This window comes from Neovison vison, chromosome 11 (genome assembly GCF_020171115.1).
Source record: "Neovison vison isolate M4711 chromosome 11, ASM_NN_V1, whole genome shotgun sequence".
In the NCBI taxonomy this organism is placed as follows: Eukaryota; Metazoa; Chordata; class Mammalia; order Carnivora; family Mustelidae; genus Neogale; species Neogale vison.
In genome coordinates this window covers 25,361,754-25,387,023 of record NC_058101.1, presented here as the reverse complement: position 1 = coordinate 25,387,023, position 25,270 = coordinate 25,361,754, and the positions used below count along the sequence as shown (strand labels likewise).

Genomic DNA, 25,270 nt, shown 5'->3' with positions numbered 1-25,270 from the left:
GAAACACTGGTTAGGACCAACAGGTGAGAGGAAAAAAGTCACTTGCTAAGTGATTATAATGGACAACCAGAGAAACAAAAAGGAATAAAGAATAGTACCTACTGATCTTCACATCCAACTAGGTATCTTCCCTTTGTTACCATATGTAATATTCACAAAGCATCCATAAGGCATCTTGATTTACCTTCATTTTACATATGAAAACTACAGCTTAAAGGGGTTTCTAAGAAACTTCAAGCTACACTAGAAAGAGGCCAGGATATGAAACCAGGATTATATGGCCTTCAATATAATGCTCTTTTCATTATACACCAGAGCTAAGAATTTGTAAAGAATCTGTCAAATAACACATCTATGACATGCAAAAAGTATCTAAACCACTAACGAGGCTATTGGCCTTGATCATCCAACTTACTCTAAAACTAAATTCTTTCCACCTCTAATATTCTGTGATTCTAAGGTCTGAAAAATACCATTCAATTACTCTATTCCTCTGTCTCAGTGAGATTCATCCAAAATGTGTTTTCTTTTTTATACCTTGCCTCCTGCAATGAAACACAACCTGAGGTATATTTCTATTTTATACATGAAGTACACAGCCTTACAGAATTTAAATGGTTTGCCCAAGGTCACACATACCATTCAGGGGAATGACAGGATTCAAGCTCAGATCTCCAAACTTTAAGGCCAGTGATTTTTGTTTGTTTGTTTTTAGATTTTATTTGTTTGTCAGAGAGAGAGAGAAAGAGAGAGCGTGCACACCAGCAGGGGGAGGGGCAGTTAGAGGGAGAAGCAGGCTCCCCACTAAGCAAGGAGCCTGATGCAGGACTCCAGGATCATGACCGAAGCAACAGACAGATGCTTAACCAACTGAACCACCACCCAAGCATCCCTAAAGTCAATGTTCTTTCCACTTTGGATAACTATTTCTACTTGCATCTGAATTTTTAAAAATTTCAAATAAAATGTAGAAACAAGATAAAAACAATCGTCTAGTTCTTTGCTTTCAATCATGCAAAAAACATCATTCCTTATACCAAGTAAAAGTAGCTGGAGACTTCTACACTCCACTGCCAATAGAAATGAATAAAGTGAAGAAGAAAAAAAAAAGCACCATTATTTTTAAAACATCAGAAAATTCTGAAAACATGAAACACATGAAATAAAATCCAGGGACAAAAAGAGCCGTTCTTAAATCATCTGATGATTACTGGCCATTTTCTCTGTTTGTTGATTCCTAGGGTGGGCTAAGGATCCGATTTGGCAACAACCAGTGGGACTCAATAGTGGGAAAGGGAAATCAACAAAGCTTCTGCAGGTTGTGCATACTGGCTCAATAGATTGGAAATCAGATGTACCCTAAAATGCAAAGCCAGTTCTACCTAGAAACATTACTGAGTTCTTGGCAGAATGGAAGGGTCAGGGACCAAGCCAGAAAGACAGAGAAAAATTATTCACAGTCTCCCAGGGCTTAGGACACAAAAATTCTGCTGGACGGAGAAGGCTCTGCAGCAATCCAACATTTGATTGGTCTCTCCCTCAAGACATGTGAACCTGCAGGAGACTAAATGCTAAAAAGCCAAACTCAAAATATCCTAAGGGTACAACTTTTAGGAGAAAAAGGAAGAGAGAAAGAGAAGACCTGCCAAACCTCATCGAAAGTCTAAGAAGGGCCAGACCCAAGAAAAAGGGAAAAATCCAAAGGTGAACTGATTCCTACTAAACTTGTAACCCAACCGGTGCCAACCTAGCTCAGTCCCTGATTAGACCAAAGTGATCACTCTCCTCACCCTACCTGCCGATGAGAAAGGAGGAGACCCTTGACTGTGAAAGACTTCATCTGGAGCTTCTCATTTTGTGTATGATATCTAGCATAAAGTAAGAAATTATAAAAGGCAGGAAAATGTGAAGAATAATCATAAAGAAAAACACCACAGTTTAAACAGACCCGTGAATAATCCAGGTATTGGTGTTAGCCGACAGAACTTTAAGTATGGTTAATATATTTGATGAAGTAAAAGGAAAAGATGGACGAATATGTGTAAAAAGATTTCAAAGAGAACTGGACTCACTAAAAACATCAAATGGACATTCTAAAATTTAAAAGTCCAATGTCTGAAAGAACTCACTGGATGGTTAAAGCAGACTGGACACTGAAGAAGGCAGGCAAAGCAAACTTCTTTTTTTTACAAACCACACCAATACTATGTTCTAAATACTCAAAGGGGGTGCCTGGGTGGCTCAGTCATTGGGTGTCTGCCTTCAGCTTGGGTCAGGATCCCAGGGTCCTGGGATTGAGCCTGCCATCAGGCTCCCTGCTCAGCGCTAAGCCCGCTTCTCCCTCTCCCTGTCACTCCCCCTGCTTGTGTTCCCTCTTTCACTGTCAAATAAATAAATAAAATCTTAAAAAAATGAGTGAGTGAATGAATGAATAAATGAATATCAAAAAGAACTGAATGTCAGCCAGCTTTTGGCAAAAATACATTTTCTAAGTTGTTTAACATCTTTCTCTAAAGACCCAGTGCCACCTCTGTACACTTAAGGCTTAAAATTGATACTTTTTTTTTTTTTTTTTTAAAGATTTTATTTTATTTTATTTTTTATTTATTTGAGAGAGAGAGACAGTGAGAGAGAGAATGAGCGAGGAGAAGGTCAGAGAGCGAAGCAGACTCCCCATGGAGCTGGGAGCCTGATGTGGGACTCGATCCCGGGACTCCAGGATCACGCCCTGAGCCGGAGGCAGTCGTTTAACCAACTGCGCCACCCAGGCGTCCCAAAATTGATACTTTTTTTAGTATCTTCTTTTATTTTTATTTTTTTTAAAGATTTTATTTATTTATTTGACAGAGAGAGATCACAGAAGACAGAGAGGCAGGCAGGCAGAGAGGAAGGGAAGCAGGCCCCCTGCTGAGCAGAGAGCCTGATGTGGGACTCTATCCCAGGACCCTGAGATCATGACCTGAGCCGAAGGCAGCGGCTTAACCCACTGAGCCACCCAGGCGCCCAGTATCTTCTTTTATGATGAGAATTTAGTAACATGCTTTTATTCCAGTTAAAAACTAATTATCAGCACTATTCACACCAGGGCCATAGTTTGTTTCATTTATGCAGGAATCAATTTTCTAAGTTTCAGGCCTATTCCTCATAATGTGAAATCTTTTACATCCTTTTCCAAAGCTACTGAGCTAACGTTTCAAAGAGATGACACCTATTTCTTTATCCTGCACTTTAACATATGGGAGATACTGAGGAAGGGGCAACAACCCAAACACCCAATACCTAGGGCTGGACAGAGAAAACACAACTCTGAGAGTCCCTGTCCTGCCTACATTGCATTAACTCATTATACCGTATCCCCAATCTCTCTAAAATATGTAAGTTTTAAGGAAGGATGTAATATCAGGGGGGAAAAAAACCTTTACCAGTAAACGTGTATACCTATTTGTTAGTAAGTGAGAACTTCATAAGTAATTTTTCAAAGACAGGTATACTGATTTTTATTTGTTCTTATAAAAGTAATATAGAACCAGAAGCACTGTATCAACTCTTAATTGTCCAACTGGAAGGCTGTATAAAATTTAATTAAAATAGGGGCACCTGGGTGACTCAGTGGGTTAAGTTTCTGCCTTTGGCTCGGTCATGATCTCAGGGTCCTGGGATCGAGCCCCACATTGGGCTTTCTGCTCAGCAGGGCCTGCTCCCCCCATACCATCCCCTGCCCCCTGCCACCGCCTGCCTCTCTGTCTACTTGTGATCTCTCTCTGTCAAATAAATAAATAAAATCTTAAAAAAAAAAGTCAATCAAAATGTACTTCTCTCCTGTGTTCACTTTATCTGCTTTAGAGCCTCCTTCCTTAACCGAGATTCTATCTTCAAGATATAAGAAATCTATTTAAATATTAGAAAAAAAATTAATTGGAAAAATAAATTTGCTGGAAAACTCTAGTATTATAAATGCTGATATAAATGCTTGAACATTATTACCATTTATAAATCAACCAGATAAACTTAGGTAAATTCTTTTTGCCAGATAAATTAGGTAAATTATACCTTCTATGGGTCTTAATTTCCTAACTTGTGAAATAATGATCTTCTAAGTTCCTTTCGAACCTCTAAAATCTCCCTGCTTCTAGGTATAAAATCAAATTATAATAAGTACTTTTTAAAAGCTTGATTTTTTTTTTCTTATTGAAGAATTAAAAAAAAAAAAAAGAAAAGAAAAAATATGAGGTTTGGAGCTATAAGCCCAGGATTCTAGTTGTGGCTTAGCTTTAGGACTGTGGGGCTTCCAACAGATCACTTAACTTCTGAGCCTCAGTTTTCTCATCCTCAAAGGAGGAATAATATGAGCATCTACTCTTGGAACTTGGGGAAAATTAAATGGCACGGTGCAAGTAAACTGATTAAGCCAATCCCTGGCATACAGTGAGCATTCAATAATTACTAGATGTTATAGTATTTGCCATATAGGACTGTGGTAAAGATTGAAAGAGGATAAATGGATTTTGCAACGTATGTATACATCAGATCATCATGCTGTATACTTTAAATTTATACATGTCAACTGTATCTCAAAGCTGGATTAGAAAGAATGTATGGACTATATCTTATGTTAAATGTTCTTATCATATACACAAATACATACAAAAGAGGGAGGGAAGGTGGAAGTTATTAGAGGTGATGGTCAGTTCATGGTACTGTTTATGGTGACAATATCACAGGTGTATACTTAGCTCCAATTTATCAAGTTGTATACATGAATACATACAGCTGCTCTGTGTGTCAATCATACTTCAATATAGAAGGAGACAAAAAGCATCCAAAGAGAATCATACATATAAAATGCTTTGCTAACAGCAAATGTACAATATGGGTTTCCCCAGCTATCCAAGAGTGGTTTTTGTTTTTGTTTGTTTGTTTGTTTTTTGAGAAAGAGAGAGATTGAGAGCACGCAGGAGCAGGAAGGGAGTGGGGCAGAGGGAGAGAGAAACTTAAGTAGCCCCCATACTTGGCACAGAGCCCAATGCAGGGCTTGATTTCATGACCCTGACGATCATGATCGGAGCCAAAATCAAGAGTCAGGCACTTAACCAAACAAGCCACCAGTGACCCCTATCAAAGAGTGTTCTTAACAAAACCTTTCATAAACTGAAACAGCATGAAGAAGCAATTACAATTAATTTATACAGAAATTTTTTTTAGCTTTCCCAGACCCAAAAAATAACCTCTTAGGCTTTTCTGATACTCCAGGACACATCTTGCTAACAAGTGTACAAAATAAATAAGAGATAAAACATAGATGTTCACAGGGACGCCTGGGTGGCTCAGTTGGTTAAGCAGCTGCCTTCGGCTCAGGTCATGATCCCAGAGTCCTGGGATCGAGTCCCACATCGGGCTCCTTGCTCGGCAGGGAGCCTGCTTCTCCCTCTGCCTCTGCCTGCCTCTTTGTCTGCCTGTGCTCACTCGCTCTCTCTTCCTCCCTCTCTCTCTGGCAAATAAATAAATAAAATCTTTAAAAAAAACAAACAAACATAGATGTTCACAGACACAGTTCAAAGCTATGGTGGCTTGATGCTGAGATGCTGAATGTGTAGTTCCTGGGGAAGGAGTATGGTGGGACCATTCTTGCTGCTCAAGGTGCATGCTGCCTCTTTAGCAGCTGGCTGCAAAACAAACACTAAATGCTATTTTTGCTTTTTGCCTTTCTTCCTAAAAGCGAAAATCCTCTTCAGACTTCCTTCAGTTAACAAAAACAGGTAATAATATAGATCTTTTGTAAAATTGGAGTGGTCATAATGTGAACTTTCAAAAAGCAGGGGATATATACAATTATTTTTCTTTTTATTTGTTCCTTGGGGCCTATTAATTCCATTATATATCACTACAGATTTTATATTTTAGCAAAACATTTTCAGTTATACATGTATTAGGAATTTAGCAAACAAAATGTTTGCTAGGGGCACCTGGGTGGCTCAGTGGATTAAGCCTCTGCCTTCGGCTCAGGTCATGATCTCAGGGTCCTGGGATCAAGTCCTGCTTCGGGCTTTCTGCACGGCAGGGAGCCTGCTTCCTCCTCTCTCTCTCTCTCACTCTGCGTGCCTCCCTGCCTACCTGTAATCTTTCTCTGTCAAATAAATAAATAAATAATCTAAAAAATATATATATATATACAAATGTAGAATTCAATTTGCTTCTCCTGATTTACAGGACAGAAATTGCTATAAATCATATTTTATATTGCTAAGTCTATCACTGTACAGTAGAACAATATTAAATCTTCCTTCACAACAAAGATCAGCTTCCTGAAAAACTTCTGTAATAAGGCCATATAAAGTCAAGTAAAAAGGATACTGAAGACTAAGAATATTCTGACTGCATGAAAGCCCTTATGAATATTTATTATATTTACAGAAACAAAGCAAATTGGATAGCATTATATTAAAAAAATTTTTGCATTGATTTTTCTGCATCTTCAATTAATAATAATGGCTGTCATAAGAACACATTTTATTCATCATCCCTTGTTCACTAGAAACTTTTCAGGGTTCCCCTTTAATAAAATTTAATTAAGATACTTTTAAGTTTGGGGGTGCCAGTCTGGCTCAGAAGAGCATGCAACTCTTGAACTCAGGGTCCTAAATTCAAGCCCCACATTGGGTGTGGAGATTACCAAAAAAAATAAACTTTAAAAGACATGCTTTTAAGCTTATTTTGCTTTGTTTCATTATCTACAATATGTTAAAGGCATTTCTGTTTATCTAATTCTTCATCCAAATGTTCAATGCCACTCTCATTTTATGATCTGGTTACCAACCACAAACACTCAAATTACAGAGTAAATGAGAAATCTGAAAGTTGTGGGTAACTTCCAATGCTGTCTGTATAACTGAGTAAGTATATTTCAAGTTCCTCCCATACACAAATATTTGTAGGTTCCTAATTATGATTTCCCTATGTTGACTTTCCCTTGAACTTCCTTAAATCTGAATGGTACATTCTCACTCAAAAACTCTACTCCTGACCTCTCCCATTTGGATTTTCAACTCCTATAACATCCCAAGGAAAGTAACTCACAATTACTAGATAACTAAACCGGGGTTGAGAGAAAAGATATCCAAAAGTGAATCTAAGCATTATACTAAATTTAAAGTAAGAGAAATGCAGTTAGACTGGCTTTGTATCCTTTTCATCAAATTTTTAAGAACTAAATAGCAATTTTCTTTAAAAAACAAAACAAAACTTGGAGTGCCTGGCTGGCTCAGTCAGTGGAGCATGCAACTCTTGATCTTGGGGTTTTGAGTCTGAGCCCCACGTTGGGTGTAGAGATTACTTAAAAAAAAAATCTACAGGGCGCCTGGGTGGCTCAGTGGGTTAAAGCCTCTGCCTTCGGCTCAGGTCATGATCCCAGGGTCCTGGGATTGAGCCCCACATCGGGCTCTCTGCTCAGCAGGGAGTCTGCTTCCTCCTCTCTCTCTCTCTGCCTGCCTCTCTGCCTACTTGTGATCGATCTGTCACATAAATAAATAAATAAATAAAATCTTTAAAAAAAAAAAATCTACAAAAAAACTCAGAGAAGCAAAACAAAACAAAAAACTAAAAAACAAACAAAAAAACTGAAAATTTTTACTAAAATGTTAGTTCTTTAGATTTGAAATAAAAATCAACATTGAAAACTTCTTTACTTAAAGCTTAGAAATACAAATGTTTTTATAGACCAATACAACTCTCAATATTCAAAGGATTATAGACTTTTCAGAGCTATAAAGGACCTGAGAGGTCAGTTAGTCTCTCTTTTTCTCAGATTAAAAGAAAGAGAAGAGTAGGAGGCAGAAAAACTCCAGGCTCAGAGAGGTTTTTCAGTGACTAGCTCAAGTTCACCCAGCTTCAAACAGTGATTTACTACCTATTACACTTTGTCACATTGTCCTTGCAGAAGAAAAATGTCTGTTATTTACTCTAAGAAACAAAATCTTGTTTAAACAGCAAGGACTATTATCTTCTGAAATCTTATGACCTTACTACTCAAGGATTTCAAAAACCAAAGAGTACATTCATTCAGCAAATATTTATTGAACACAAAGTAGATGTGAGGTACTGTGAGAGACACTGGGGATAGAAAGACAAAAACTAGGAAGAATAGTAATAAAATGATAATAATAGCAACTGCCATTAATTAAGCCCCCACTACAGGCAAAATACTATAGTAAGTATTTTATATGCACTTGCTCTAATTCTTAAAGTAACACTGTAAGAGATTAATAGCATTTCGGATAGGTGAAAACTGAAGTTTACTCAGAGTAAGTTCCACTTTCCAAATGCCAAAGTGCAAATCCTAGGTACCCCATGATGTAGCCTACTTCCCTATTCCTAAGCAAATGATCCCCTGATATAAGACTAAATACAAACAAAAGAATATAAAGAGGATAGAAATATACACTATATACAACAAATCCATATAGAGAGCACTTTTAGAAACCCACATAATTCTGGTCATCAAACGTAAGAGAGATGAAACACTAAAAAGAAGGAGGTAAGACACAAACAAGGTTAAGAAGTTGATGTATTGAACAGTCAACAATCTAAAGTTTTCAGTCAAAAAAGGGTAATGGCTGAGAGCATATACAAAGTCTATAAAGTCACTAAAGTTGGGATAGGATATATATACATACAAAATCTCAGAAAATGAAAACAAATAGTTACTTCAATACGAAAGACAAAGCAAAACAAATACACTGTAACACAACATACAGTAAAATTATGAAACTTGTTTCCTCAAAAAAATCAGCTAAGCTAAAAGCACATACAAGTCATAAAGAGTTCACTTACTTGGACATCAATTTTCTAAACTCTAATACTAAAATTACAATATAATCAAGAAGCAGAGTATAAACAAATGTACAAACAAAAATAACCTTTTGCAAAGGAAATGTCATAAAATCTATTTAATAAAACTGAAGCACTTTATTCACTTCGAAGCTCCTCAGGCTGAGGTTTCCTGTTTTATTGTCTTCCAAGTACTTACCACAATTTGCAATCACCTCATTGCTTTTTGTTTACCTTTTAAGTCTACGAGAGGAACCACATAACCTCTAAATAGTATCTAAACAGCATCTAAAACAGTACTGAGCCCATAGTATGGTTTCAGAAATATTAGTTGAATTGAGTAATAATTGCCAGAGAATGGCACAAGAGCAGCATCAAGAAATGGCAGCTGGGGCACCTGGGTGGCTCAGTGGGTTGGGTTGCTGCCTTCGGCTCGGGTCGTGATCTCAGGATCCTGGGATGGAGTCCCGCATCGGGCTCTCTGCTCTGCGGGGAGCCTGCTTCCCTCTCTCTCTCTATGCCTGCCTCTCTGTCTACTGTGATCTCTCTCTGTCAAATAAATAAATAAAATCTTTAAAAAAAAGAAAAAAGAAATGGCAGCTGAAATGCATTTTTGTAAGACATTCTTTTCCAACAGTACTGACTTAGTAAGTCATTTTAAACATTTTCCATTAAAACAAATATATGTTGTACAACAGAACGAAAAGTTCAAATGAGGGGCGCCTGGATGGCTCAGTGGGGTAAGCCTCTGCCTTCAGCTCAGGTCATGATCTCAGGATCCTGGGATTAAGTCTGCATCATGCTCTCTGTTCAGCAGAGAGCCTGCTTCCCCCCTCTCTCTCTGCCTGCTGCTCTGCCTACTTGTGATCTCTCTCTCTGTCAAATAAATAAATAAAATCTTTTAAAAAAAAAAAGTTAAAATGAGTATCTGAGATGTAAGACAAGACTTCAAATATGTTTTGTAATTATGTGGCCATTTCGTATTTCTAGGCCCTAAAGACATATACTTACTGTCATTATTATTAGGTACTTCATGAAAAATATGACAAGTACTTACAAACTTAAATTACCTCTGCCCTCAGCCAACTGTCCAAACAGACTACATGCCATCTGAGTAGAGCATTAATATATATCTTTCTATGCCCAGCCTCTAGTGCAGTACTTTCATGTCAAGAATGCATGTCTATACAGCAATGTCCACAACAGCCAAACTATGGAAAGAAGCCAGATGTCCATCAACAGATGAATGGATAAAGAAGATGTGGTGTATATATACAATGGAATATATGCAGCCATCAAAAACACCCAAATCCTGCCATTTGCAATGACATGGATGGAACTAGAGTGTATTATGCTAAGTGAAATAAGTCATTTAGAGAAAGACAATTATCATATGATCTCTCTGATATGAGGAATTTGAGAGGCAGGGCAGGGGGTCGTGGTGAGTAGGGAGGGAAAAAAATCAAAGAAGATGGGACTGGGGAGGCAGACAAACTGTAAGAGATTCTTTTTTTTTTTTTTTAAAGATTTTATTTATTTGATAGACAGAGATCACAGGTAGGCAGAGAGGCAGGGAAGCAGGCTCCCTGCTGAGCAGAGAGCCCGATGCAGGGCTCGATCCCAGGACCCTGGGATCATGACCTGAGCCAAAGGCAGAGGCTTTAACCCACTGAGCCACCCAGGCACCCCAAGAGATTCTTAATCTTAGGAAACAAACTGAGGGTTGCTTGGGGGTGTGGGGGGAGGGACAGAGTGGCTGGATTATGGACATTGGGGAGGGTATGTACTACGGTGAGTGCTGTGAATTGTGTAAGGCTGATGATTCATAGACCTGTACCCCTGAGGCAAATAATACATTATATGTTAATAAAATATAAAATTTTAAAAATGCTTCTATAAAAAGAGAACATTCGGACTTTCATTTTCTGCAAAAATACTGCAACAGGTACCAGATTTACCCTCTCGCCTGACACGATAAAAAAGGGTGGGGCGGCAAATCTTAAGAAACTCTTTCAAAAACAACGGGCTCCAGACAACAAAAAACACTGATTCCTGAGAGATCAGGAAAAAACGAGATCGGACCCATGATTTCCCAAGCTTATTGATATAAGAGAGCTTCCAGACCACATCAAATGCAGCCTAAAACCTGGGGACTCCCTAAGTTAAGGAAACAAAGCTGAGAGTCTGAGGAGACCAGGGCAGCTAAAAGCCACAGAAGAGTACCAGAGAAGAGAGTGATACACAGAGAATGAACTCCAAAGATATGCAGGCAGTCCCAAGGAGTATTAAGGTGAGTACTGAGCAATGCATGCAGGTAAAGACACTACCAAAGAAGGAACAAAAAGAACTATGAGAAAGGACTAGAGGTAACAATCTCCAAAGCTTACCAAGATGCAGCAAAATTGTCTCCCATTATCAGTCACACTAGGAAATGTCACAATCCATAGACAATTAAGTGACTATCCAGGATAGGGGCGCCTGTGTGGCTCAGTCATTGGAGTAGACTCTTCATTTCACCTCAGGATGTGGTCTCAGGGTCCTGAGATTGGCCTGACATTGAGCCTGGTATTGGGCTTCATGCTCAGTAGGGAGTCTGCTCATCCCCTCCCCACCCACCACCCCTGTTTGCACTCTCTCTCTAAAATAAATCAATAAAATCTTTTAAAATTTAAAAAAAAAGAAGAAGAAAAGAATCCATGATAGTCTTGCCTCCCTGGTAGGGAATAATTAGCCCTAGACTAAACCCTCCTTTGGTTACCCCAAGAAGTTAAACATAGAGGGGAGCCTGGGTGACACAGTTGCTAAGTGTTTGACTCTTGATTTCAGCTCAGGTCATCATCTCAGGGTCTTGAGACTGACTTCTGTCTGGGGCTCCACACTGGGCATGGAGCCTACTTAAGATTTTCCCTCTCACTCTCCCTCTGCTCTTCCCCACCCCTCTCTAAAAAAAATAAGATAAAATAATGGGGCACCTGGGTGGCTCAGCTAGTTAAGAGTATGTCTTTGCCTCAGGTCATGGTCTCAGGGTCCTGGGATTGAGCCCCATGTTGGGCTCCCCACTCAGCAGAGCACCTGCCTCTCTCTGTCCTCCCTACTGGTGCTCTATCTCACTGTCTCTCTCAAATAAATAATCTTTAAAACAACTTTATAAAATATACATATAGAATAAAAAGAAGTTAAACATACAAGTACCTTATGATCCCACACTTCTTGGTATATACCCAAAAGAACTGGAAACAGATATCAAATACATGTTCACCCATGTTAATAGAAGCACTAATCACTTTTGGGTGAAAGTAGTCTAAATGTCCATTAATGGATGAATGGATAAACTAATCACGGTATATACATACAATGGAATATTATTTAGCCATAAAAAAGAAGAAAATAGGGCGCCTGGGTGGCTCAGTGGGTTAAGCCGCTGCCTTCGGCTCAGGTCATTATCTCAGAGTCCTGGGATCGAGTCCCGCATCGGGCTCTCTGCTCAGCGGGGAGCCTGCTTCCCTCTCTCTCTCTCTGCCTGCCTCTCTGCCTACTTGTGATTTCTCTCTGTCAAATAAATAAATAAAATCTTAAAAAAATTAAAAAATAAAAAAAAAAGAAGAAAATATTGACACATGGATGAACCTCAAAAACATTATCCTAAGTAAAAGAAGACAGACACAAAACGTCACACATTTCCATTTATATGAAATATTCAGAATAGATAAATCCATAGAGACAAAACACAAAATGATGGTTGCCAGGGCTGGAGGGAGAAGGCAATGAAGAGAAATTGCTTAAAAGGTAAGGAGTTCTACTTTGGAGTGATGGAAATGCTTTGGAACTAGATAGAGATGATAATTATATAATACTGTGAATGTACTAAATGCTACTAAATCATCCACTTTATAATGGTTAATTTATGTTATGTGAATTTCACCTCAATAAATTATTACTTGGAAAAATATAAAGGCAGAAAATGAGAATGGAAACTAAAAAATTGATGTAGAAAAAAAAATAGTAAAATGAAATTTTAAATTGGCCTTAACACTAGTCACAATAAATGTAAATGGTCCAAAATCCCTAAAAGGCAGAGACTGACAGATTGAATGAAAAAGCAAGAATCAACACTGCCCGTAAGAAATTAACTTACTTTATTTATTTATTTTTAAGTTGGCTCCTGGCTCCATGTTCAGTGTAGAGTCCAAAACCAGGCCTGAAGTCACGACCCAGAGATCAAGACCTGAGCTGATGCTTAACCCACTCAGCCACCCAAACACCCCAAGAAATGAACTTCATTTATTTTTTTTAAAGATTTTATATATTTATTTGAGAGAGAGCACAAAGGGAAAGTGAGAGGGAGAAGCAGACTCCCCCCTGAGCAGAGAGCCTGGTGTGGGACTCAATCCCAAAACCCTGAGATCATGACCTGAGCTGAAGGCAGATGCTTAACCAACTGAGCCACCCTGGCACACAAGAAATGAACTTTAAATAGGGGGGCACAAATAAGTAGAAATGGCTAAGTTAATATCAATGTATTTTTTTAAAAAAAACAGTGAAGATAAATAAGGTCAATTTCACGATCATAAGGAGGTCAACCCACAAAGTAGATACAAAACCTGAAAGTTTATGTACCTAATTACAGTGTCACAATACATAAAACAAAAACTGTAATAGATAAATCCACAATCACATATAGTCAGAGATTTTAATACTACTCTCTTGTTAACTGATAGAATAGTCAGAAAATCGGTGAGAATACAGATGATCTAAACATATCAACAAACTTAACTGACATTTATAAAATACTCCCTCCAGTAATAGATAAACACATATTCTTTTCAAGTGCACAATAATCAATTAATTTATCAAGATAGCTCATATTTTGGAATAAAACAATCCTTAATAAATTTATAGGGATTCAAAACAAAGTGTTATCTAACCAAACTGTTAGTTTTTTATTACAAATTAAATTAAAAATCAGTAACAAAAAGATCTCTATGAAGTCCCCAAAATATCTAAAGCCTAAATAAAATATTTCTAAATAATGCAATGGTCAAAGAAGAAATCAAAAGAGAAATATAAAAGTAAAATGAACTCAATGAAAATTAAAACACACATATGAAAATTTGGGCAATACAATGAATGCATAAATTAGGAAGGAAATTTGTAATACTAAACACCAGAAGAAAGTCTCAAACTAATGACCTTTGTTCCCACCTTAAGAAACTAGGAAAAAAAAAAAAAACTAAGCTCAAAGAAAGAAATAATAAAAGTCAAACTAAAAACCAACGAAATATAAGACAGAATCAAAAGAATAGACAATGAAACCAAAAACTGGTCTCTGAGTCAATTAATAAAATTGATAAACCTCTAGCCAAACTGGCCAGGAAAAAAAAAAAAAAAAGAAAGACCAGGGATAAATTAACAATTTTAGGAATAAGAAAAGTAATTATCACTAGAGATTTTACAAAAGGTTAAAAAGGTAATTAGTAAATATTATGCCTATTATAAACAACTACGATAAAATGGACAATTCCCTTAAGAAACAGAAACTATGAAGCTTAACCCAGATAAAAAAGATGTCCTGAAAAGTCCCGTATCTATAAAAGAAATTGAATTTGTAGCTTAAACTCTTCCAACAAAAAAACTTCCAGGCCCAAATGGTTTCATCAGTGAATTCTTCCAAAATTTAAGGATGAAACAATGCATATTCTGCACAAACTCTTCCAGGAAAATAAAGAGGAAAGAACACTTCCCAACTCATTTTATGAGGCTATCATTACCCTGATGCTGAATTCAGATACTATAAGAAAAGACTACAGGAAAATATCCTTCATGATCATAGATGTAAAACTTTTTTAAATTAATTAATTTATTTAAAGTAGGCTCCACACCAATGTGAGGCTTGAACTCATGACCCTGAGATCAAGAGTTACATACTCTACCAACTGAGCCAGCCAGGAGCCCCTAGATGTAAAACTTCTAAACAAAGTTGTATTCTGTCAAATCCAGAAGAAATATAAAAAGAGAAATAGATTTAACCAGCCAAGTGGGGTTCATCCCAGGAATATAAGGTTGGTTTAACATCAATAAATGTAATTCAACATATTCCTAATCTAAAACTCTTCCTAAAGAGGAAAAAGGCATTTGACAAAATCTAACATGTGTTCCGAATAAAAACTTTCTGCAAATTAGTGCAATAAAACTTCCTCAAGCTGATAAGAAAAAACATTTACAAAAGCCCTACAATTGGGGCACCTAGGTGGCTCAGTTAATTAAGCATCTGCCTTGGGCTCAGGTCATGATCCCAGAGTCCTGAGATCGAGTCCCACCTGGGGCTCCCTGCTCAGTGGGGTCTGCTTCTCCTTCTCCCTCTGCCCCTTCCCCCACTCGTGTGCACTCTTTCTCAAATAAATTAATAAAATCATTAAATTTTTAAAAACCCTACAATTGGGGCACCTGGGTGGCTCAGTGGGTTAAAGCCTCTGTTTTCAGCTCAGGTCATGATCCCAGGATCCTGGGATCGAGCCCCACATTGGGCTCTCTGCTCCGCGGGGACCCTGCTTCCTCCTCTCTCTCTGCCTGCCTCTCTGCCTACTTGTGATCTCTGTCAAGTAAATAAATAAAATCTTTAAAACAAGCAAGCAAACAAACAAACAAACAAACCCAAAACCCTGCATTAAGATCTGAAATGAAGAAAGCGTAAATTCATTTCTTCTAGATCAGGAGCAAAGTAAGAATATCTATTCTCACTACTTCTAATCAATGTTTTTCTGGAGATTCTAGTCACTACAATAAAGAAAAGCAACAAAAAGCATCTATATTACAAAGAAAAGCAATACTGTCTTCATTGCAGATGATATGACTGTCTATAAAGAAATTCAATACTCCACAAATAAGTTAATGGAAAAGGTGTGTTTAGCAAAACTAAACACTTGGCAAGAAAAAAATAACTGAAATTTTAAAAATATACACTACACAATTTCAGACTTCAAGTCTACAAAGCTGTAGTGATCAAGACAGTGTGGTACTGGCTCAAAACAACACACAGATCAACGGAAGAGAAGAGAATATCCAGAAATAAACCTACTATTATATGATCAATTAATCTTCAACAAAGAAGAAAAGGATATACAATAGAAAAAAGACAGTCTTTTCAATAAATGATGTTGGAAAACTGGAAGGCTACATGCAAAAGAATGAAACTACTACTTTCTTCCACCATACACAAAAATATAAACTTGAAATGGATTAAAGACCTAAATACAGGACCTGAAACCATAAAAATCCTAGAAGAGAGCACAGAAGTAATTTCTCTGGCTATAGCAACATTTTTCTATCTACATCTTCTGAGGCAAGGGAAATAAAAGCAAAAATAAACTTTGGGACTACATTAACATAAAAAGCTTCTGTGCAGTGAAGGAAACAATCAACAAAACTAGTAGGCAACATACTAACATACTAAGTGGGAGAAGATATTTGCACATGACATATTCAATAAGGGGATAATACCCAACATATATCAAAAACATAAACAGTTCAATACTCAAAAAACAAATATTCCAATTAAAAAATGGGCAGAAGACATGAACAGACATTTCGCTGAAGAATACATACACAGAGATGGCCAACAGACACATGAAAAGATACTCATCACCACTGAAACTAATAAATACGATATATTAACTACACTGGATTTAAAACTTAATTTAAAAATTTAAAAATAGGGTGCCTGGGTGGCTCAGTGGGTTAAGCCGCTGCCTTCGGCTCAGGTCATGATCTCAGGGTCCTGGGATGGAGTCCCGCATCGGGCTCTCTGCTCAACAGGGAGCCTGCTTCCTCCTCTCTCTCTCTGCCTGCCTCTCTGCCTACTTGTGATCTCTCTGTCAAATAAATAAATAAATAATCTTAAAAAAAAAATTAAAAATAGGGTTGCCTGGGTGGCTCAGTCGGTTAAGCGTCCGACTTCAGCTAAAAAGGTCATGATCCCAGGGTTCTAGGGTTGAGCCCCACATCAGGCTCCCTGCTCAACTGGGAACGTGCTTCTCCCTTTCCCTCTCCTCTGCCTGCCACTCCCTCTGCTTGTGCTCTCTCCCGCTCTCTGTCAAGATAAGTAAGTAAAATCTTTTTTTTTTATTTATAAATAAATAAAAAATAAAAATACATACCATTTGAAAGAGCATAAAAAATAATACTTGAGTAAATCTATACAAGATATGCAAGACATGTCCACTCAAACTTAAAACACTGCTCAGAAAAGAATGTTAAAGACTTAAATAAATTGAGTGAGACACTGTTTCCTGGTCAAAAGACTAAATATTTTTAAGTTATCAGTATCTCAAAATTGATGCATGATTCAATGCAATCCAAACTAAAACTCCAACAGGATTTCCTTTGTAGAAACTGACAAACTGATCGTAAAATCCATATGGAATACAATGTAAAAAGCAAAACAACTGGGAAGGGAGGACAAAGTTGGGGAACTAACACTACCCAATTATAAGATGCAATTACAAAGCTACAATTCAAGAGACAGTGTGGTGCTGGCATCAAAATAAACAAACACATCAAAAGAACAGAACAGAGCTAAGAAATATATGTGTGTGTGTGTGTGTGTGTGTGTATCTGTTTTGCAACAGAAGTACAAAGGCAAGTCAGTGAAGAAAGAATAGCCTTTATAACAAATGTGAATGAACAACTGGATTTCTATACATGCATACACACACAAATTTTTAACTTCAATCCTTCCATTGATAACACTGTACCATACAAAAATTTTTAACTCAAAATGAATCTTGGGCCTAAAAGCAAAACCTGAAACTATAAAAATTATGGAGGAAACACAGGAAAAAAATCTCTGTACTTAGGCAGAGGAAGAGCTATTAGGTATAACACTAACAGCACAATCCATAAAAGAGCAAATGGACCAATTGGATTTTATTAAAATTAGAAATTTCTGCTTTTGAAAAGACTGTTGGGGATAAAAAGTCAAACCACTAATTGGAATAAATCCTTTAAAGTATACACTTGTACTCATAATATATAGACAAGTCTCAAAATTCAACAATAAAGAAACAATAACAAAAAAAGCAAAAAAGTTGGAACACTTCAACAAAGAACATTCACAAATGTTACATAAACATGAAAAGATGCGCAACGTCATTTATTATTAAGGAAATACAAACTAAAACCATAATGATAACACTACACTCCTATTAGGATGACTGAAATTAAAAGGACTATCCATACTAAATGTGGACAAGAATACAGCAGGGGCGCCTGGGTGGCTCAGTGGGTCAATCCTCTGCCTTCGGCTCAGGTCATGATCTCAGGGTCCTGGGATGGAGCCATGAATCAGGCTGTCTGCTCAGCAGGGAGCCTGTTTCCCCCCTCCCTCTCTCTGCCTGCCTCTCTACCTACTTGTCATCTCTTGTCTATCAAATAAATAAATAAATAATCTTAAAAAAAAAAGAAAAGAATACAGCAGAAGAGACTCTATCATATGCTGCTGGTAGAAATGTAAAGTAATACCACCACTTTGGCAAATAGTTTCTCAGTTCCTTAAAAAGTTAAACACATATACACTACAGGATCAAGCTATTCTATTCCTAGAAATTTTTACTCAAGAGGAAAGTATATGTTTACAAAAAGACCTGAACAAGAATTGTCACAGCAGCTTTATTTATAAAGATGAAAGATGGAAACACATATGGCAATCCAGGAAATAAATGTGGTATATCCACACAATAAAACATTACTCAGCATTAAAGGGAAGGAAATATCATGGATTTAACAACACAGATAAATCTCAAGATAATTATGAGTGAAAGAAACAAAAAAGAATACATACTGAACAGTTGCATTTATATAAAACTCTAGAAAATGCAAACTAATACATACTGCTAGAAAGCAGAACAGCAGTTGCCTAGAAGAGGTTGGGGGGAAGGGGTGGAATTACTAAAAGACTCAAGGAAACTTTTGGTGGTGATGAAGATGTTCACTATTTTGATGTATACATGTATATGGGTGTTAATTATAAGACAAAACTCATCAAATGGTACACTTTAGATATGTGCAGTATACTGTATGCGAACTACATCTCAATAAAGCTGCAGAAATAAAAACAAAAACTGTAAAGACATCATTAACAAAATACACTATATTTGAGGCCATAAAATGAAACAACACATTTTAAAAAATGGTATCACACAAAGTATACTCCCTGACAATAGAATTAAACTAGAAATCAGTAACACAAAGGTGTCTGGAAAATTCCTAAATATTTGGAGGTTAAATAACACACTTCTTAATAACACAGAATCAAGAGGAAGTCTCAGGGAAAATCATAACATGTTTTGAACTGAATGAAAATAAAATATAGAATGCAGTCAAAGCAGTGCTTTAGAGAAAAATTTTAGCTTTATATGCTTACACCAGCATATAAAAAAGAAAACTCACATCAATATCCTCTTCAATGAGTTTAAGAAACTAAGAAACAGTAAATGAAATCCAAAACAAGAAGAAATAATAAAAATCAGAGCAAAAAAGTCAATTAAGTTTTTCAAAACAGAAAACAACAGAGAAAATCAGGAATGAAGCAGAGTCCACTCTCATCACTCCTATTCAACATTTTACTGGAAGTCTTGCCCGGTGGAAAAAAAAAAGAGAAAAATAAATAAAAGGTATGCAGATTAGAAACTAAGAAATAGAACTATCACTATTCTCAGGCAACATGGTTATTAATTGCATAGAAAATCCTGTGGCATCTACAAAAGCATTCTGGAATTTAATAAGTGAATTTGGAAAGGTCACGGAACACAAAGTTAATATGTAAAAATCAACTGTACTTGTTATGTACAAGAAATGAACTGGAAATCAAAATTTAAAAAATACCATTACCTTTAACAAAAGCCCTATGCACAAAGAAATACATACATATAAAGCTAATAAAATATGTGCATGATCTGTATCCTACATGAAATACTATAAAACACTGATGAAAAAAATCAAAGAAACCTAAATAACTGAAGAGATATGCCATGTGGAAGACTTAAGATGTCAATTTTCCCAAAAATTGGTCTGTAGATTCAATCCTAATAAAAAAAAAATTTTAGACATAGTACTGGCGTGCTGATTCTAAAATTTACATGGAAAGGCAAACAAATTAGAATAGACCAAACAATCCTGAAAAATAAGAACAGGTTTGGAATACACGCTTCGTGACTTCAAGACTTACTATATAGCTACAGTAAAGACGACCATATGGTATTAAAATCAAGAGACACGGGGCGCCTGGGTGGCTCAGTGGGTTAAAGCCTCTGCCTTAGGCTCAGATCATGATCTCAGGGTCCTGGGATCGAGCCCCGTATCGGGCTCTCTGCTTAGCGGGGAGCCTGCTTCCTCCTCTCTCTCTCTGCCTGCCTCTCTGCCTGCTTGTGCTCTCTGTCAAATAAATAAATAAAATATTTTAAAAAATTAAAAAATAAAAATAAAATAAAATCAAGAGACACACATGGAGATCAATAGAACAGAGTTCAGAAATAGATCTACATAAATATGGTTGACTGACTTTTGTCAACATTCAATGGCAATTTAATGAGGGAAGAAAACAGTCTTTTCAACACATGGTGCTAAATAACCCATAGTCATCTATAGAAAAAATGAACTTTAACTTGTGCCTCTCAAGTATACAAAAAACTGACTCAAAATGGGTCACAGAGCTGAAAGTAAAATGCAGAAGAGATCATAGGAGAAAAAGTCTGTGACCTTGGTTTAGGCAAAGAATCCTTAGATATAACACCAAACACAGAATCTATTTTTTAAAAACTGATAGATCACACCTCATCAAAATCAAACTGTGCTCTGCCAAAGACATTATGAGAATAAAAAGACAAGCTACAGACTGGAAAAATATACTTGGTTATATACCTGACAACAGATTTATATTCAGAGCACGAAAAAGACTCTCAAAACTCAACAGTAAGAAATAACTATTTTAAATGGGCAAAATAGGGGCACCTGGGTGGCTCAGTCAGTTGGGCATCTGCCTTCGGCCCAGATCATGTTCTTGGGGTGCTGGGATCGAGCCCCGCCTCAGCTCTGCTTGGCAGAGAGCCTGCTTTCCCCTCTCCCTCTGCTTGCCACTCCCCTGCTTGTGCTTGCTCTCTCTCTCTCTGTCAATAAATAATATCTTAAAAAAATAAAAGGGAAAATATTTGAATAAACACTTTAACAAAGAGGTTTTACAAATGGCAAAGTGCTCAATACCATTAGTCATGAGGGTAATGTAAATTAAAACCAGAATGAGATGCCACCAAATCTATCAGAATGACTAAAATTTCTTAATCTAACAATACCAAGTCCTGGCAAAGATGCTGAACAATTGTCACTCTCAGACACTGTTGGCTGGAATGTAAAATGGGAAAGCCACTTGGGAAAATAATTTGGTAATTTCTTAGAAAATTAACCATACAGTTACTACAGGATCCAACAACCTGACTCCTAAAAGCAAAAAACTTATGTTCACAGAAAAACATACATGTGAACATTTATAGCACCTTTTTTTTTAAAGATTTTATTTATGTATTTATTTGACACAGAGAGCAAGTACAAGCAGGGGGAGCAGCAGGCAGAGAGGGAAACGCAGGACCCCCAGCTGAGCAGGGAGCCGGACGTGGGGCTCAGTCCCAGGACCCTGGGAAAACAACCCGAGCCAAAAGCAGATCCCTAACAACTGAGCCATATAGGTGCCCCCTTTATAGCATCTTTATTCAAAGATTATTATTATAGCCCCATTTATACCATCTTTATTCAAAATCACCAAAATTGGGAACCACCCAATGTCCTTCAGTTGGTGAGTGGATAAACAAGTTACAACACATCCACACAATGGAATACTATTCAGACAAAAAAAAAAAAAAAAAAAAAAAGAATAAACTATTGATACATGCAACAAAATAGATGAATCTCAAATGCACTAGCTAGATTAAAAAAAAGCTAGACTCAAAAGGCTACATATACTGTATAATTCCATCTATATAACAAACTGGAAAAGGCAAAACTGTAGGGAAAGCAAATAGATCAGTGGTTGTCAGGGTTTAAGAGCTGAAAAGGGTATGACTACAAAGGGACAGTACAAGGAAGTTTTTTTGGAGAGAATAGTAATACATCTTGGTTGTGGTTTTACACAACTATATGCATTTGTCAAAAAGCATAAAATTATATACCAAAAAGAATGGATTTTGCTTTATGGTAAATAATTTTTAAAAATAGTTTATGGCAATTTTTTTAAAAAGGAAAGGTAATTTGGAAGGAACAATAATAATAATACAGATTTAAAAACAATGTCTCCAGAACAGGATCAGTTCATAAAAAGGGACACTCAGTTGGGAGATGGATTTCAAAATTAAGGCAGAAATCTAGTTACCCAAATTCCTGAATAATGTCATGAAGGTGAAAATGCTGATCTGCATATAAAGTATGCTTTCGGTCCTGATTTGTCTTAAGACTCAGACAATTCTAACCATACTCCACATCACAAATGAGGACAAAGGAACAGTTCAGAGGCTAATGATCAGGCAGAGTTTTAGCCTTTATTTATACTAGTACCTCTCAGTCAAGGGTTCCTACTCTTAACATGCAATACCTAGATAAAATTCTAGGAATCTATGAAAGTGGATGAAACAAAAATTCATCTTCATTTTTATGAACCTCTAACTGGAATGTGGTATAGTTTCCTTAGGTTATGAATGTATGCAGCTAACTGTGGTAGAATAAACTGGACCTCTATCTCTATCACTTCCTATCACATCATATTACCATAGATTCCTGCTATCTTATTTTGTATGCATTAATAAACATTTATAAATAATATATTTGAGGGGTCTTATTTTTAAGATTTTATTTGAGAGAAAGCAAGAAAGGGAGAGAGAGAGCACAGAGGGAAAGGAGAAGCAAACTCCTTGCTAAGCAGGGAGCCACAGGTGGGGCTCGATCCCAGGACCCTAAGATCATGACCCAAGCTGAAAGCAGATACTTAACCAACTGAGCCACCCACCCCTAATTGAGAGGTTTTAGTACTTTAACTTTATTTCATATAACTGGCTTCCTTTGTAATCTTGTGGATTTCATTTAACACATTTAAAATACATTAAACATTTTGGGGCACCTGGATGGCTCAGCGGGTTAAGCCTCTGCCTGCAGCTCAGGTCATGGTCTCAGGGTCCTGGGATCGAGCCCCGCATCAGGCTCTCCTCTCAGCTCAGTGGTGAGCCTGCTTCCTCCTCTCTCTCTGCCTGCCTCTGCCTACTTGTAATCTCTCTGCCAAATAAATAAATTAAATCTTAAAAAATAAATAAATAAAATACATTAAACCTTTTAAAATACAAATAAAACATTATTTAAGAGAGGGTTCATAGGCATCCCTCGAACACCAAAAGGATTCACGACAAATAGAAAGTTAAAAACTCCTGCTCTAAATTATCTTGCTCCCACTGTACACAGCACTACTTTTCTCAGGGTAACTAACACCTTCATACATGCATGAAATGTCATTCTCTCCATGGGTATATAATAGTTTACACCCAAGACACGGAAATGCACAGCTTTTTATTTAACAATAATCATTATTTGTTTGCATTCACTAGATAGTAAAGTCCACATAAATTTTAATTATATACATACAAAGAGAGACCATAGACTGAATACTACACTGTTAAATGAAATGTGCTTTCTGAAACTATAGAGAATAGCCTAAAAAAAATTAATCTAACCTATGATTCAAATAAAAAGGAATTTAATGAAATCATCTGAAAAGTGATCTTATGTTGCTAAAAATGCATACAGAGGAATAGAAAGTTAAGTTTTGTTTTCTAAATCCTATGTTGTGCACATATTGCAGTATCTTGCTTTCTCATTTAGAAAGTAAAAAACAGGAGCATCTGCCTAGCTCAGTCGGTTAAGCATCAGACTCTTGATTTCGACCCAGGTGGTGATCTCAGGGTTGTGGAATCGAGCCCCATGCTGGGATTTGCCCTTAGCAGGGAGTCTGCTTGAGATTCTCTCTCTCTCTACCCTTCCCCCTGCTAGCTCTCTAAATAAACAAATACATAAATCTTCAAACAAACAAAAAAAGGCTCTCAAAAACTCAAAAAACCCAGATCACACAGATTTCTAAAATAAGATTCTTATGATTCCTCAGGTTAAGTAATAACCAAGGGATACAGAAGTCACTTTTTTTTTTTTTAAAGATTTTTTCTATTTTCTTGAAAGATAGAGAGAGCACAAGTAGAGGGGAGAGGCACAAGGAGAGGGAGAAGCAGGCTCCCCGCTGAGCAGGGAGCACAACTCAGGGCTCGATCCCAGGACCCCAAGACCAAGACCTGAGCCGAAGGCAGATGTTTAACCAACTGAGCCACCCATGTGCCCTTATTTTGCCCATTTAAAATAGTTTTTTCTTACTGTTGAGTTTTGAGAGTCCCTCTCATGTTCTGAATATAGATCGTTGTCAGGTATATAACCAAGTATATTTCTCCAGTCTAGGCACCCTAAGACAGCAGTCATTTAAATGATGAAAATGCCCTAACAGTAGGAGGGAGTGAGAGGATCTATAACTCCAAGAGCAGCAAATTTCAAGGGACAACTGAAAATTAAAAAAAAAAAAAAAAAAAAAAAAAAATTGTGGTCTGAAGATGATGTGGTCAGAAATATGGAGGAAAAAAAGAAGAAATATTTTTTGGAGGAAAAAATAAATATGAATATTACAGTAAATATTACAAAATTAATCCTACTACAAAGGCATTATCTCCTTACCTATAAAATGTATTAGTGAAATTTTTTCAGTAGAAATATACTACTTACAGAAATCAAGAGACAAACAAAATTTGCTTTTCCATATTTCCTATCATTATGTGATGATAAAATGAAATGGAGCCACACAAATCATTCATAGTATTTCATTTTTATACATACCGTTACAATTTTTTAAAACCTTAATAAAAATGTAATGTGTTCCATCTATAACAACTTGCCATATCTTTACCCATATCTTAGAGATTTTTCATTATAAGCAATCAAAATTATGAATCTTTAAATCATTTTTTCTGATTACAGAATCATTATGCACTCATCTCAGAAAATTTGTAAAATACAAAAGAAAAAATTTCTTAAAAAGAAACCAGAATTCCCCGTAATCTTACCAACTAGAAAAAAACACTGTAACCATGTTATTTCTTCTAGGGGTACTACCATAAATATTAGTAATAATGCTATTAGTCAATATCTATTATTTGAGCTATTTTGCTAATAGCTTTACATACACTATTTCATTTTATACTTAAAACAATCCTATTCAAGCAGGTGGGTGAATACTGCCATTTTACAGATAATTAACTAGAGATTCAAGAGGTTAGGAAACCTGCTTAGAGTCACAGAGATAACTGACAGATCTGAACCCAGCATTCTC

General features: G+C 36.7%; 1 protein-coding gene across 1 annotated transcript in view; it reads right to left on the bottom strand.

Annotated features, from left to right (window-relative positions):
• Nucleotides 1-25,270, bottom strand: part of CHIC2 (cysteine rich hydrophobic domain 2) — a 60,869-nt gene that overhangs the window by 11,026 nt on the left and 24,573 nt on the right. The gene's annotated exons all lie outside the window — the stretch shown is intronic.